The sequence below is a fragment of the Carex rostrata genome, chromosome 8, assembly GCF_964058835.1.
Source record: "Carex rostrata chromosome 8, lpCarRost1.2, whole genome shotgun sequence".
NCBI lineage: Eukaryota > Viridiplantae > Streptophyta > Magnoliopsida > Poales > Cyperaceae > Carex > Carex rostrata.
The window spans coordinates 9,813,488-9,831,463 of NC_135925.1; positions in this window are offsets into that span (position 1 = coordinate 9,813,488).

The window sequence follows — 17,976 nt, forward strand, 5'->3', positions numbered from 1 at the left end:
ATAGATCGCATCTAACGGTTCGGATTGACTATTTGGACTTTAAAAACAGAGAAAAATGATTTGAAAGGTGCATTTGGGTGCACAAAATTTTGGATGCATTTGAACCTTCCTCATATATATATATATATATATATCTGTGTGTGTGTGTGTGTGATTTGACTTCTTTTTAACAAAAATTATGTCACACCCCGCGGCCACGGGTAGTAACAGTCCCCCGCCGTAAGCATACAACGCCGTGTATGCTTACAAGGCTAATCAAAATTTAAACCAACAACACGCAATTCAAAACAAGTTTCTAATATATATAATCAGAGTACACAGTCTGGACAGTAAATAATACAATATAAGTATCTCATCCGGATACCAACCACGAGGCCTACCCTAAATCTATACAACAAAACATATCTAGGGTCGTATACTGGTAAGCTACTAAGGCCTACTACTCTCGTGCCTCTCCGGAATCCATCGCACCAATACCTGTAAAATAACGGGGAAGGTGGGGGGTGAGAATAAATTCTCAGTGCGAATTTTGCCACATATGAATTATTGGACTTGCAATCAAACTCTATATTCAATAATGAAACCCAAACAATAACAATGCAACAGTATATAAGAAAACATAAATAACAGAATGCCACTACTCGACAACAGTTAATCAACCTGAAACACAGTTTACGGAATTTCCAAGATGGATTTCAAAACACAACATCTATTTTGGCTTAACTCGATTCCTAACTCAGTTCATTAGGGCTGGTAGCAATTACAGATGTTCTTTCGAGCTGAACCGTTATCAAACCCACATCTGTAGGGTTACAAGCGCCTACAGATGGCCAACCAAGCTGAACCTTTATCGGACACCCATCTGCAATTGCTGTTTGGCTTAACCATTTCCTAAGGTTCGGTTACAAGTCACCAATACAGGTCAACTTGACACAAATGCAACACACGGAATCAAAGTTACCTATACAGGTCAACTTTGCTAAATCTCAAGCAAATATATCTCAAAGCCACACATACAGGTTAGTCTCACAAAATCATAACACATGGTCAACGGATAGCTCACCGTCACCTTATCCAGCCACCTTAACAGGTCGGTCTGGCAAATCCATAACAGGTCAAACGCATAAGTCAGCAGCGTCACCCTATCCAGCCACCTAAACAGGTCGGTCTGGCAAATTCTAACAGGTCAAACGCATAAGTCAGCAGCGTCACCCTATCCAGCCACCTAAACAGGTCGGCCTGGCAAATTCATAAACACCGGTCAACGGATAGGCCACCGTTACCTTAACCAGCCACCTAAACAGGTCGGCCTGGCAGATTCATTCACAACAAGAACAATTCATAGAACTAAACAATTAATAACCGTACCAACATGCCAATCAACCTTAACTAAAACCATTCAATCCTTCTCATTTATGCAAGAATCAATATGCAGTATGAATTCCAAAATATGCAACAATTAATCATTCAACATGACAAACGAATAAACAGTTTAATTCCTGAAAATAAAGTATCAAACAAGTCCAAGAATCCCGCACCTTTTTGACGAGCGTACCGCTTAAGCTAAGGATCGGACGTCTCGTATGGTCTCGCAAGTTCTTGCTCGACCGAGCCTACACCTATATTATACGTATACTTGGTTTAATTTGGATTCAGTGGTCCATACGTTTACTTAGGGTTTGTACAGTCGTAAATCAATTCTTATGTTTTGGTATCGATTCTTTTCGGTTCTTTCTTTCTTACCAAAATCTCACATAACGGTACACAATTCCATCTAGGCCCTCTAGCCTTATACTATTTCACTTTGGTAACCATCAATCACCGTTTCACTACTTTGGTTCTCGGTTCAATTCAATCCACCGTTTGGTTAACCCTAATTTGGTCAAAACCTCAAATCGGCCGTTAAATGTTCTAAAAATTCACGATCAGGAGGCAACCCTACCGATTACAAGTCTAATTGGTCGGGTTAGGCAAATCAAATCACGATTATGCCAACTTTCAATTTTGGCACGAAACCCTAGAAATCAGATTTCATAAATCGGAAGAAATCGGGAAAAAGAATGACAAACAAACTAGTAAGAAGTGTAGAGGAACTAGTCCTCGAGCAATTCGAGCACAAATCTCGGGTTTAAAACGAGAATCCGAGAAATCGAGAAAATTCGAGGTTTCGAAAGTAAAAAGGAGAGAAAGAAATACCAAATAGAAGGGTTCTGAGAGATCCTCGGCTGCTTTCTCGGTTCCAAACTCGATTTCTCGCAACAATCGGGAGTCTGGAAGAAACGGAAACTCACGGGATCTTTTCCTTCTCTCTTAACCGAAAATAACTTAGAAATGGGGATAATGGTGAAGTGAGAGAGAGAGAAGGTTTAATTTGGGTTTTAGGGTTAAAATTACCCTGAATGCGGATTAGCCAATCCGCACTGCGGGTTACCTGATCCGCACTCGAGACTTAGTCGGTTGTCAGCCGAATCCAGGAAAAGTCCGAGCCTACTGCGGATGAACCTGATCCGCACTGCGGTTCACCCTCATCCGCACTCACTACTTAGCCGATTTCAGGAAAATTCAGTGCAATACAGAAATTCATGAGTGCGGCTAAACTCATCCGCACTGCGGATCCCTCACCCGCACTCACTACTTAGTCATTTTTTTGGCAAAATTCCAGAAAAAGCCTGAGCCACTGCGGATGGCTTCCACCCGCACTGCGGTCAACCTAATCCGCACTGGGGCTATAAAATTCCGAAATCTCGAAATTTCGACGCGGTTTCAATTCACAATTAACTTACTTATTTAGGGGAACCTTAATTAAGGTTTAAACTTCCATTTTATTAACATGATTTATCGATTCTTTCTTTTAAATCATTCGAATTTAATTGTAAAAATTTCATAACGTAACATTTCTCCCCCCCTTAAAATAGAGTTCAGTCCTCTGAACTAAATTGCGTACCTTGGTCGTTGAATAGTTCCGGGTACTTCTCACGAATGGTTTCCTCATGTTCCCACGTTGCTTCCTTAGTCGAATGGCGTCCCCATTTGACCAGGACAAGCTTAATCGTTTTGCTCCGAAGTTGCTGTTCTTTTCGGTCCAATATCTGCATTGGCTCTTCTTGATAGGACAAGTCACCTTGGACATGCAGGTCCGAGTGATCAATGCAATGAGATGGATCTCGTACGTATCGGCGCAATTGTGACACATGAAACACCGGATGAACCCGGTCCAATGCTGGTGGCAATGCAAGCTCATATGCCACCGGTCCCATTCGCCTCAAAATCTGAAACGGTCCAATATATCTAGGACTTAACTTGCCTGATATGCCAAATCGGTGTACACCCCTGACGGGTGAAACTCGAAGCCACACGTGATCCCCTTCTTGAAACTCCAACGGTCTTCTATGCACATCCGCATATTTCTTTTGTCGCTCTTGGGCCGACTTAAGCCGACTCAAAACGACTTTCGTCGTTTCAGCAATCTCTTCTAACATCTGAGGCCCGGTAGGTGAATACGTACCTGCGGGTCCCCACCACAGCGGTGTGCGACACTGCTGTCCTGTAAGTGCCTCTTGTGGTGACATTCCGATACTCGAATGGTAGCTATTGTTGTACGCAAACTCTACCAAGTACAAGTGGTTGATCCAAGATTCTCGGAAACTTAAAGCACAGGATCGAAGCATGTCCTCCAATGTTTGGATTGTTCGTTCGGATTGACCGTCGGTTTGCGGATGATGGGCTGTACTGAATCTCAGTTTCGTGCCCATGGCTTCTTGAAAGCTTCCCCAAAAGTGAGACGTAAATCGAGTGTCTCGGTCAGAGACAATGTGCCGTGAACATCCATGGTATTTAAATTGGTATTGCAAGAACAGATCGGCTAGTTCTCTTCCGGATGTCTCGATCCGGAGTGGAATGAAGTGTGCAATCTTCGTCAACCGATCCACTATCACCCATATGGCATCATATCGTCCAACGGTCCTCGGAAATCCTGTCACGAAGTCCATAGTGATCGACTCGAATTTCCGCATGGGTATCTCCAAAGGTCTTAGTAAGCCCGCCCTCTTCCGTCTATCTGCCTTGACTTGCTGACAGACCTGACATTTCTCCACATAGTTTTGCACGTTCCTTTTCATCTTTGGCCACCAGAAATATCGCTTTAAATCTTGATACATCTTGACTTCACCGGGGTGAATGGTATACCCCGAGTCATGTGCTTCTGACAGAATCAGATTCTTCAATCCTGAGTCATTCGGAACGCATATGCGGTCATGGAACCGCAGAATACCATCTTCATGGAGTTGGAATGGCGAGTCTGCATTTGACTCGAAATGTTGTCGGAACTGTTGGCACTTCGGGTCCTCTTGTTGCGCTGCTCGAATCTGCTCGTGTAACTCTGGTCGAACCTCGACCGCGGCCAAGATAATCGAGGCAACTGTAGATGTACCTGCACTATTGCTATCTCCAATCAATCGAGATGAGGTTTCCAATGCAAACTCACGAGATGCACCTACGTGTAGATTCATTCTTCTCATTTCCTCGAGAAGATGTGTCTCGCTGGTGATAATCGATGCCAGATTAATCTGACTCTTCCGGCTTAGCGCATCTGCTACCACGTTTGCCTTTCCGGCATGATACTGGATATCCAGATCGTAGTCCTTCATCAGTTCCAACCATCTCCTCTGCCTCAAATTTAACTCCCTTTGAGTGAAGATATACTTCAAACTTTGGTGATCCGTGAAGATACGGCACTTCACTCCATACAGGTAATGCCGCCAAATTTTTAAAGCGAAGATCACTGCAGCTAGCTCCAGATCATGGGTCGGATAATTTTGTTCGTGCGACCGTAACTGCCGAGAAGCATATGCTATAACATGGTCCTTCTGCATCAGTACACCTCCCAAACCAGACCCGGATGCGTCGGTGTAGACCGTATATTCCTCGTCAGTAATAGGCATGGCAAGAACCGGTGCAGATACTAACCGATTCTTCAACGCCTCAAAGCTTTGATCCTGAGTGGCACCCCACTCGAACTTCACACCTTTGTGTAACAACTTCGTAAGGGGCGCAGCCAACTGTGAAAATCCAAGTACGAACCTCCTATAATATCCGGCTAGCCCCAGAAAGCTGCGAATCTCCGTAACCGTTTCTGGTCTCTTCCAATCAGTCACCGCCCGAATCTTTTCTGCATCCACTGCCAACCCTTCACCTGATATCACGTGACCAAGGAACGCCACTTTCTCAAGCCAGAACTCATACTTCGAAAACTTTGCGAATAGTTGATGATCTCTCAATCTCTGCAACACCATCCACAGATGTACCTCATGCTCCTCACGTGATCTTGAATATACCAGGATGTCATCGATGAACACCACCACAGTTGAATCCAACAGGTCATGAAACACTCGCTGCATCATATCCATGAATGCAGCCGGAGCGTTCGTTAGCCCGAACGGCATCACCAGATATTCGTAATGCCCATAGCGCGTTCGGAAGGCTGTCTTTTCCACATCGCTCGGACGTATTCTTAGCTGGTGGTACCCCGTTCTCAAATCTATCTTAGAGTAGATCGAAGATCCTTGCAGCTGATCAAACAAGTCATCGATTCGGGGTAACGGGTATCTATTCTTGACGGTCACCTTGTTCAATTCACGATAGTCAATGCACAACCGTAAGGTACCATCCTTCTTCTTCACAAACAACACCGGAGCACCCCATGGAGATGTGCTTGGTCTAATAAACCCGTTTTCCAGCATCTCTTCTAATTGGGCCTTGAGTTCCTTCAATTCTGCAGGAGCCATACGATACGGACTCTTTGAAATGGGTGTCGTACCCGGTACCACCTCTATGCCAAATTCCACTTCTCGTTCCGGAGGTAATCCGGTTATTTCCTTCGGAAACACATCCACGAACTCCGACACCACTGGAATCGTATTCATCTCAGGAACTTCCGTATCAGTGTACACTATTGCTGTCAGATATGCAGTGCACCCTGAATCGATCAGGTGCCTAACTTCCACAGCCGAGATGCACGGTATCAACCCTCCAACCTTCCTACAGTTCAGCATGCACGACATACCACCTTTTGCGGTCACAAAACAAATCCTGCGGTGCGGACAGTCGATCGTTGCGGCATGTCTTGTTAACCAATCCATCCCCAATAGAACATCGTAACCCGTGATCTCCATAACCAACAGGTCTATCTCGAGATCCCTTCCATCAACTCTGACTTTTCGGTTTCGGCATATGGTTATTTTTCGGTCAGTCGAACCGAAAGGGGTTTGGACACTCAGGACTTGGTTATTGGTTTCAGTTGACCAGTTATACTTTTCTACCCAAGCCTTCGATACAATGGAATGGCTACACCCAGTATCTATCAAACAATAGGCACTCTCATCCGAGATAGAAAGTATACCTGTCATCACATCAGCTCGAGAATCAGATGGTTGCGAGCCTTCACCTTCCTCCAGAGCCCTCGTTGCGTCATGTGCAACCTCTGCTATACCGAGTGCGTGGGCAGCCACTCGACCTCCAATCCTGCCTCCACTGGTTTGGGAAGCACCTCGACCACGGAATGGTGGTCTACCAGATCCACGTCCCATGGGCCCTCTGCCACCGCTGTCTCTCTGGAACCTTAGTGCCGCATTCGGGCACTCTCTTGCCCAATGCCCCATGCTGCCGCATGTGTAACACGCTTGGTTGCGGCGTCTACAGTCGATCTCAGAGTGTGCCTGGTTGCACGAATGGCACCACACAGAAACGAAGCCCGGCCGGAGTACCGGTGCTGCTATCTGCCCCGGAGGGGGTCTAGGTGCCATGAACTGTCTCGGGGGTGGTCTAGCTGTCGACGGCCCTCCCCTTGACCTAAATTGTCGGTTTTGGTCCTCCCTCTGCTTGACATTCCTCTCTGTCATCTCCGACCTCCTTCTCTTGCTGTGCAGTTCCACTTGCTCAGCGTGATCCATCATGGCCTGCAACTCAGTAGCCATAGGGGTATCCACAATCATCGATATCCCTCCATCCAGTCCATCCAGGTACTGCCTATGGTATCTCACCACATCCGTCTGCACATCTATCGCGTACCTGGACAAGGCAAGGAACTCATTGTTATACTCCGCCACTGCTCGCCCACTCTGCTTTAAGTCTAGGAACTTCCTCCTCAGCGCCTCTCGCTGGATATTACTCAGAAACCGTCGAGTGAACTGTAATTCGAACCACTCCCACGGAATCTTGGCCTCCTCCCCGACATAACTACGTCGGGCTCCGTCCCACCAGAATCTTGCACCACCCTCCAACTGTTGCTCTGCCAGCTCCACCATATCTTGTTCTGGTGCTCGACACAGAACCAATTTCGCACTCATGCTCGCGAGCCATTCTTTAGCAGCAGCATACTCACCAGTGCCATTAAACCGAGGTGGATTAAGGCGCATGAAGGAGTCGTACAACCTCCTAAAATCTTCCGGACCTCCTCGGGGAGCCTCCGGTGCCACCTCACGTATTTCTGCTTTGCGACCTCTCTCGTAAGCCGCGATCAACCTCTCGTCTAAATCTCGATCCCGGTTCTGCGCACCTACAGGTCCAAGATCAACTCTCTGGACCTCAGGCCCTGCAGATCCGGCCTCGCTCGCATGAACGATCGGTTCGTTCAGTGGGTTCCTAGTTCTAGGTCGTCCCCTACCTCGGCGTCCTTCCATAGTTCTTAAATAAGAAGAAAATAGTCATTAGATTTGCATATACTTATCTCATAGAACGAACGAGTCGTTAGCCGTGCGACCCCAAGTATAACGTACCCCACTCACGTATCCTATCAGTCCGGTTAGGGTTTAAACCTTGAGCTCTGATACCACCGAAGAGAGCTGTCACACCCCGCGGCCACGGGTAGTAACAGTCCCCCGCCGTAAGCATATAACGCCGTGTATGCTTACAAGGCTAATCAAAATTTAAACCAACAACACGCAATTCAAAACAAGTTTCTAATATATATAATCAGAGTACACAGTCTGGACAGTAAATAATACAGTATAAGTATCTCATCCGGATACCAACCACGAGGCCTACCCTAAATCTATACAACAAAACATATCTAGGGTCGTATACTGGTAAGCTACTAAGGCCTACTACTCTCGTGCCTCTCCGGAATCCATCGCACCAATACCTGTAAAATAACGGGGAAGGTGGGGGGTGAGAATAAATTCTCAGTGCGAATTTTGCCACATATGAATTATTGGACTTGCAATCAAACTCTATATTCAATAATGAAACCCAAACAATAACAATGCAACAGTATATAAGAAAACATAAATAACAGAATGCCATTACTCGACAACAGTTAATCAACCTGAAACACAGTTTACGGAATTTCCAAGATGGATTTCAAAACACAACATCTATTTTGGCTTAACTCGATTCCTAACTCAGTTCATTAGGGCTGGTAGCAATTACAGATGTTCTTTCGAGCTGAACCGTTATCAAACCCACATCTGTAGGGTTACAAGCGCCTACAGATGGCCAACCAAGCTGAACCTTTATCGGACACCCATCTGCAATTGCTGTTTGGCTTAACCATTTCCTAAGGTTCGGTTACAAGTCACCAATACAGGTCAACTTGACACAAATGCAACACACGGAATCAAAGTTACCTATACAGGTCAACTTTGCTAAATCTCAAGCAAATATATCTCAAAGCCACACATACAGGTTAGTCTCACAAAATCATAACACATGGTCAACGGATAGCTCACCGTCACCTTATCCAGCCACCTTAACAGGTCGGTCTGGCAAATCCATAACAGGTCAAACGCATAAGTCAGCAGCGTCACCCTATCCAGCCACCTAAACAGGTCGGTCTGGCAAATTCTAACAGGTCAAACGCATAAGTCAGCAGCGTCACCCTATCCAGCCACCTAAACAGGTCGGCCTGGCAAATTCATAAACACCGGTCAACGGATAGGCCACCGTTACCTTAACCAGCCACCTAAACAGGTCGGCCTGGCAGATTCATTCACAACAAGAACAATTCATAGAACTAAACAATTAATAACCGTACCAACATGCCAATCAACCTTAACTAAAACCATTCAATCCTTCTCATTTATGCAAGAATCAATATGCAGTATGAATTCCAAAATATGCAACAATTAATCATTCAACATGACAAACGAATAAACAGTTTAATTCCTGAAAATAAAGTATCAAACAAGTCCAAGAATCCCGCACCTTTTTGACGAGCGTACCGCTTAAGCTAAGGATCGGACGTCTCGTATGGTCTCGCAAGTTCTTGCTCGACCGAGCCTACACCTATATTATACGTATACTTGGTTTAATTTGGATTCAGTGGTCCATACGTTTACTTAGGGTTTGTACAGTCGTAAATCAATTCTTATGTTTTGGTATCGATTCTTTTCGGTTCTTTCTTTCTTACCAAAATCTCACATAACGGTACACAATTCCATCTAGGCCCTCTAGCCTTATACTATTTCACTTTGGTAACCATCAATCACCGTTTCACTACTTTGGTTCTCGGTTCAATTCAATCCACCGTTTGGTTAACCCTAATTTGGTCAAAACCTCAAATCGGCCGTTAAATGTTCTAAAAATTCACGATCAGGAGGCAACCCTACCGATTACAAGTCTAATTGGTCGGGTTAGGCAAATCAAATCACGATTATGCCAACTTTCAATTTTGGCACGAAACCCTAGAAATCAGATTTCATAAATCGGAAGAAATCGGGAAAAAGAATGACAAACAAACTAGTAAGAAGTGTAGAGGAACTAGTCCTCGAGCAATTCGAGCACAAATCTCGGGTTTAAAATGAGAATCCGAGAAATCGAGAAAATTCGAGGTTTCGAAAGTAAAAAGGAGAGAAAGAAATACCAAATAGAAGGGTTCTGAGAGATCCTCGGCTGCTTTCTCGGTTCCAAACTCGATTTCTCGCAACAATCGGGAGTCTGGAAGAAACGGAAACTCACGGGATCTTTTCCTTCTCTCTTAACCGAAAATAACTTAGAAATGGGGATAATGGTGAAGTGAGAGAGAGAGAAGGTTTAATTTGGGTTTTAGGGTTAAAATTACCCTGAATGCGGATTAGCCAATCCGCACTGCGGGTTACCTGATCCGCACTCGAGACTTAGTCGGTTGTCAGCCGAATCCAGGAAAAGTCCGAGCCTACTGCGGATGAACCTGATCCGCACTGCGGTTCACCCTCATCCGCACTCACTACTTAGCCGATTTCAGAAAAATTCAGTGCAATACAGAAATTCATGAGTGCAGCTAAACTCATCCGCACTGCGGATCCCTCACCCGCACTCACTACTTAGTCATTTTTTTGGCAAAATTCCAGAAAAAGCCTGAGCCACTGCGGATGGCTTCCACCCGCACTGCGGTCAACCTAATCCGCACTGGGGCTATAAAATTCCGAAATCTCGAAATTTCGACGCGGTTTCAATTCACAATTAACTTACTTATTTAGGGGAACCTTAATTAAGGTTTAAACTTCCATTTTATTAACATGATTTATCGATTCTTTCTTTTAAATCATTCGAATTTAATTGTAAAAATTTCATAACGTAACAAATTATTAGGACCATCGGCAATTAAACTTTTAGGGTCTTCGGTGAAAAATAATAAAAAAATAAAATAAAATAATATATATATTTTTAGACTTCTTTGTAATAAAAATAAATTTAGAAATATCGGCAAATAAACTTCTAGAGTCTTCAGTGAAAAATAACCATAAAATAAAATAATATATACCTAATTAGACTTCTTTGTAATAAAAATTAATTTAGGACTGTCGGCAAATAAATTTTTAGGGTCTTCGACGAAAAATAATCATAAAATAAAATAATATATCATATATTAAAATCATACCGTATCCTTTGAGATTATCTTAAAATTTGAAAAAAAAAAAAAAAAAATGGGCCGCATCTCCTAGATGCAGTCTCTAGAAAAAGGTGCCGCATTCCATATATGCGGCCGTGGTAGTTTTAGAATTATATATAATTGTTGTTTTTTTATTTATTATTTTTTTCTAAAATGGTGTTTTTAAAAATTTAGGACCGTGGACCGCAGTGGCACAGCAATAGTGCCCTATGGCGCGCTCCATATCGTGTTGCCTGTCGGTGATGAATTGAGCAGAGACACTGAGTCTTAGACTGTGATAATTATTAGGGACGAAACTTTAATATATTTTGAACAATTTTAGAAGTTTAGTACTATAGCATAAGCATAAGAGGAACTTGAGGAAGGATAAAATTTCCGTTTTTAAAGTTCAAAATGTCAATTCAAACCGTTCAACATATTCTCCATACTAAAATGTGTTTGGACATCAAATTTTAATTTTTATTATTATTTGTTAAACATGTAATTATCCAAAATTAGTAATTTATATATATCGAAAAAATATTTTTTTAGAAAAATATTAATATTTTGTCATATATTCTAAGAGTTTGGCTAGTATAAAATCAGTGTCATTTTAACCTATATAACACAAACTCTAAAACTTATCAAATCGACTTCAAACGGTGAATCCAAACCGTTCAAACCGATCTACTTCATTAGTTGTGCGTTTACATGCAAAATTTATAACTTTTCGAATTTTTTTAGTATTAAGTCAAGCGGTCAAATGTGTGAGTTTTTAAATTAATTTTAATACATAATTTTTCAATATTTTTGCCGCTTGATTTGATACTAAAATAACTCGAAAATATAAAAAATTTGTATGTAAACGCATTACTCATAATGTAAATCGGTTTGAACGGTTTAGATTAGTCGTTCGAAGTAGATTTGATAGATTTTAGAATTGGTGTTATATAAGCTAAAATGACACTGATATTATATTAGCCAAACTCATATTCTAATATGCAAATTATATTAAGCGGTTCGGATCAACTGTTTAAACTTTAAAAATAAAGATAAAAAATGAGAGACACCAAAAACACGAGAACCCACATATTGTAATACAATTAGTTCATCTAGACTGAGAAAGAACAATGATTTGGAGATTCTGTTGAAGAGATGATCTTTTATCAAGAAAATCGATTAAAAAAAAAAGTGGGTAACTAGGTTAATAAGGGTGCGATCATCTACACATTGATAATTGGATCATCTACAACCATACGGATCGATCATCCTTTCATGTTTGATCCAAATATCCATCCTATTAGCTTCCCAAAAAAAGCAACAGGGAGCCACCAGGATTTCCGAATCTGTACAATACATGTACGGATGTACCTAATGTATTTAGTATAAACAGGACAGAAATTATGATGCAGTTAATGTACCGAAAGTTTTAAAAAAATACAACAGTATAAAAAATAATAAATTAAAAAATACAAAATCTGAAAAATTTCATATTTAGCAATCCACAATGTAAAATTATGGACGTAAACTGAATATCTGCAATGTAAAGTTATGGACAAATACTTTTTTTTTCTCCTCACAACATGTTTTTCTCTTCCCGTTGCAAATAACAAAATAGTTTCTATCCGCAACTTAAATTAAAAAAAAAAAGTGGTGTCCGTAACTTAAATTTCTATCCGCAACGTTAAATTGTAGTCGTGTCAGATATCAGATTTTCAGGATTTAATGTTTTATTGGTTTTTCATTTTTTGAGCTGATATATTTCTTAAAATTTCGGGTCAATGTATTCACTTTAACGGATGCATTCTGTTAAATTGCTTTGACTAATATTCAAACAACAGCCTTAGTTTTAATTATAAAATATTCGAAAATGTAGCAGGTAACCCTAACGTTAAAATGTCATATAAAGAGATTGTAGTGTAGAAGCCACGTGCTTAGATTTACATTTAAGGCCGCAGAAAATCCGGATCCAACTGGCCGCACGCGGCAACCACTAACACAGCAAGTGACGACGCTATCACGCAATCGCAATGGCATGCTGTCGTGCGTGCGCGGCTTGTGCTGGACTGCTGGTCAGTTAAAGACGACGCACGGAGAGTCGTATGCGGATGGTCGCACAACGGAAAATGGAATCATAAGGGCATTGTAGGCTTTGCAGTGATTGAAAGATCCAAGTTTAAAATTAGGAGGTACAGTAATTAAATAGGTCAGTTATTGTTGCCGCAAATAAGCCGCAAAAGCAGGCAAGATGTCCCTGGACTGTAATCGCTGTTTATATACCCCTCTCTGGGCCCACTGTCAGAGATTCTCGTTCTATAGGGAGCTGCTGATCAGCTGACGACCGCAAAGATTAAAGATTTGCGTAACATGACCAACGGAATATTCTAAACCATAAAGCGGTTTTGGGAAGGTTTTTTTGAAGGAATAATTTTTCTTTTTGTTATGAGAACTTTTGAATTGTCCTTTTACTTCGGACGACTTATTTCAAATCGCCGAGGATAATTTTTCTCAAGAGTATTGTCTATATATATAGACCCACTAACAGTCTCGTTAAAAATTCTCTAAATATTTCTTAAGTACTGATAATTTGAGGAACCGTCTTTATTTGAAAAAATTTACAACTGACATGCGCATGTATGAATATTTATATGCGCAAGTATTAACATATAATATATCAATTATTCATACTTAAGATATCAAATATTTAAAAAAAAATAGAGATGAACTTTTTTTCTCTCTCTAATCGTATACCCATTTTTTACACATTTTTAGAAGTGGATTTTTTTCTCCGTTTGCTCACGTTAATATTTCTGACGATCTATAAAGTTTTACAAATTTAAATTCACGAACGTCTTCTATGTAATTTTTTTCTTTCAAATGAGATGCATGATGAAGTAGTTACATATTCTCCATCGTTCAAGTATTTATTTCTAAAATGTCAAGTATTCTTCTCTAAAATATCGAGTATTCATACTTACACAGTAGAGTGTGAGTATTTATGTTGTAAAGTATTTATGAGAAATCCATAGATCTGTCTTTGATGTTACCTACCTAAGGGACAACAACTGACCCGAGGGGGGCTGCAAATGTTGTTTGAAAGCGACAAACGACATGGACGACACACGAAAACTAAGGACAAGCGGATGCGTAACAACCATTGCAAGTGTCAGCGCTGTAATTGTTGTAAAGTTAAATCAACATTGGATCTCACCTGAATCGCTCTATCTATCCTCCTACGGAGAAGTTTGATTTCAAACTCCAATTCAAACAAGGAAGAGTATGCCATGCTAATGTGCCTTGGATGATCCACATCCCGGGGTCAGGCGCTGATGAGCACATTGAACTATCCATGTGGCTGAGAGCCCTCACAGCCCAGGCACAATGACGCAATTATTAGGGGCGCGCTCTACCACTGAGCTAATAGCCCGTCGTATGGGCCTCCCAAAGGGGAGCCTGCTATGCCAAAAGCGAAAAAAAACCTCACCCCTACCTTTTCTTTTTACGTCCCTATGTCCTTGTACATAGGGGCGTAAAAATGGGGATCGTATTTTTTTTTTCAATAGAAAGACTTTTGGAAACAAAAGTCAAAGATGAAAGGCTAGGAGATATAACAATATTCATCTCAAAAATATCAAGTATATTCATACTTAATTGAAGTGTGATTTTTTATGTTGTAAAGTATTTCTGAGAAACCCTAAGCGCGCTCTGTGCATTAACTACTTGGGAGGAACACTACCTACATGGAAAACTGCATACGTCACTTGAAAGTGACATCTACATGGATCACAAGCGCAAAAGCGGATGCATAATCACCACATAATCACCAGCACTGTAGTTTTAGTAAAAATATTAGTATCTAAAATTTTAAGTATTCATATTAACAAATTGAAGTGTGAATTGTTATGTTGTAAAGTGATGTAAATCAGTTAATCTATTTGGTGCTTCAACGTATTGATAGATACTAAAAAAAATATTCATATTTATAATTGAAGTGTGAATTGTTATGTTGTAAAGTATGTGGTTTTTGCTTAATTTTATTAATATGTACTATGAAAAGTATTGTCACATATGTATTGATGTTTGAAGTGTTGTCGTTTAATTTTCGTCTTGACTAATTTTGCTTTATCTTTGTTTGTTCTTTTATACCAAATCTTCAAAATCTCTTATAAATGAACATAAAAAAAATCGATAAATGATACCACATCAGGCTTAATACCAACACTTGTCATTTCAACAAACAATTCAATATCGAAATTTTTGGATAAATTAAAGATAATTTCCGGTCAGTTCAAAATCAAGATCCAAGCACCAAATCAGACTAAAATCAAAATCAAGATCAAAGTTTTTGGCCTGACGAGAGGTTGAGTTGCTCAATCTTCACGTGAAGCATCATATCAGTCTCGACTCTCAAACATCGCACTTGAGCTTGTTGACATGCGCTTCGGCTGAAGGAGACCAGGCCGCGCCAGCCCATCCTGGCCATAAAGGTGAGGAAAGGAGCATGATTGCCTCAGTCAAGCGCTCCGGACGATGGACGACGGAGACCAGACCACGCCAGAGCCCGTCTAAACCAAAAAGGATGAAGAAGAGGAGAATGATCATCTCAGTTAGTGACTTTATAAGAGAAGATATCGGAGGAAATATAGAAGCTGGGTGAAATGGGAGAGATGAAAATAAAAATGGAAAAGAGTTCAATTTCTAATTTGGTATGTACTTTCATTATTAATCTCTGACTTTTAGAGTCCAGAAACGTTTAGACGAAGGACTCACAGAGAACAATATAATTACTATTTTTAATTTTTTATAAAACAATGAGAATACGGTTAGTTCACAGTGGAATAACTTGATATTTTATTCTCAATCGTGTTATATAGAGTTTTCAATACAAATAAAAAGAATATGAATGAACATTGTTTAAAGATTAATTATGTCAAATGATGAGCTCTCAAGAAACATATATATATAATACGAGTAGAACTAGGATGTTCTTAAGTTCACCAAGTTTCTTGGTGAACTCAAGTCCAAAACTCATTAAATCAGCTTTAAATGACGAATTCAAACCGTTAAAATCCACCTACCTTACGAGTGATGCGTATACGTGTGAAAATTTTAAACATTCGAATTAATTTAGTATAAGTCAAGCGGTCAAAATTAGAGTGTTAATAAATTAATTTTAATGCATTCATTTTTTGAATCTTTTTTGACCACTTGACTCTATGCAAAATTATTTCAAAATTAAAATTTTTTACATGTAGATGCATCATTCGTAAGCTATGCAGGTTTCAACAGTTCAGAATTGTCGTTTGAGACTGATTTAATAGATTTTAGACTTGAGTTCACCAAGAGATTGGATGAACTTAAGAACACCCTAGTTCTACTCTATATAATACTGCATGACACTAGTTAGTTGTAAATAAAGCACCACAGTAAATTTATATAATATTATTCGATATAATAAATAATTTCTGGTGTATAGTTATAGTAATTAATATTGAACTTTGTAAAACAAAGAGTACATATTGTCCCCCAATAGAGAGTTACATTTTGAGCTGCTCAAGCCATGGTTACAGATAATCCGAAAGCCGGGTTAGAATCCTCCAAAGTAGCCCAACTACGAATTCGTATCCTCTGAGATATCTTAAACTTTGCGTGACTTTATGGAAAATCTAAAACGTTAAAATACGTTCTGCACGAATCTCAAAGTACAAATAATACTGGCCCCTGCACTATCCCCGAATAGGCACCGGACACGTCGGTCACGTAAAATTTGAGATATCTCAGAGGATACGCACCCGCCCCCCTACTCCCCTGATTCAAAAAGTGTAATCCAAGTGTCTCTAGCTGTCTGAAGATTGTACAATATAATGACTCTTTTATCCTCGAAGGGTGTAGGCTTAACAGTGGTCAGTGGATTCTGCCTATTTTCGTGGTACACAGATTATTAGTACCGAAATAAAAGCAACTACATTATCAGGAGTGCGTAACCTCTGACCTATCTCTTATTTTGAGTGACCGACGTGTCCGGTGTCTATTCGGGGATAGTACAGGGGTCAGTATTATTTGTGCTTTGAGATTCGTGCAGAACGTATTTCAACGTTTTAGATTTTCCAAAATGTCACTCAAAATATGAAGATATCTCAGAGCTGAGAGTTCCATTTTCAGTGGATTCGCCGGGTTGGTTTGTAGTTTGTACTATTAGCATACCACCGGGGAATTCGGATCCTATAAACAACTCAAAGTTTGAGTTTAGATCCGGACCGTTCGACCAAATTTTTATGAATATTAAAAAATCCAAATACAATTCGATATCGGAAATATAATTTTTAAATCCAGACTGTTCTTTAACCTGATACAAATCTTAAAACGGACCCCTTATTGTAAATATAGGCACCGAATATCAATCGCTCGGCTGGGATCGTACCACGTATATACATAGTGACAAATAAATAGTTCGATTTCGGCTCGGCTAGATCAAAAATTTGTGATTCGGGTATAATTTGGTATAATTCAGGAATGATTCGGTACCACAAGAAAGCAAAAAAATAAAAAAAACCCCCCAAAAAAATTTAAAAAAATTCGCGTTTTATTCGCGAATAAAACATATTATAAGTTTTTTTTGTGTTCGGTTCAGAAACGCTAAAAAAACAAATTATACACGAATAATTCGCATACCTTGTTACTATGCGTATATGTATAACTCGGTGTAGTACCGAGGAGGATAAATATTCAATTTTAAAGGGTCCCGTAAAATCTATCTTGAACTAAATTAGTTAGAATTCTTATCGGACGGTTCAGATCCAAACTCAAATTTTGAGTTACTTTAGGAATTGAAATAATTTAAAAATATATATTAATTATATTTTTGGTATCTAGCCATATGCTTATTTTTTTAATAAAAACTATTTTTAACATCGTTGTGAAATTTAATAAATATTTATAAGTAAATGAGCATAATTTTAAAATAAAAAGTTAATTTTTCAGCAGTTTGATTATTTAAAACATTATGAAAATAAGTAAAAGGTTTTTTTTTTTATAATTGAGTGCGTGTAGGGCACGAATTAGCTCGAATCCCATGACAATATTGATTTTTAGTTCGAATTCGTTCAAAAATGACGATTTTCTACCTATCTAAA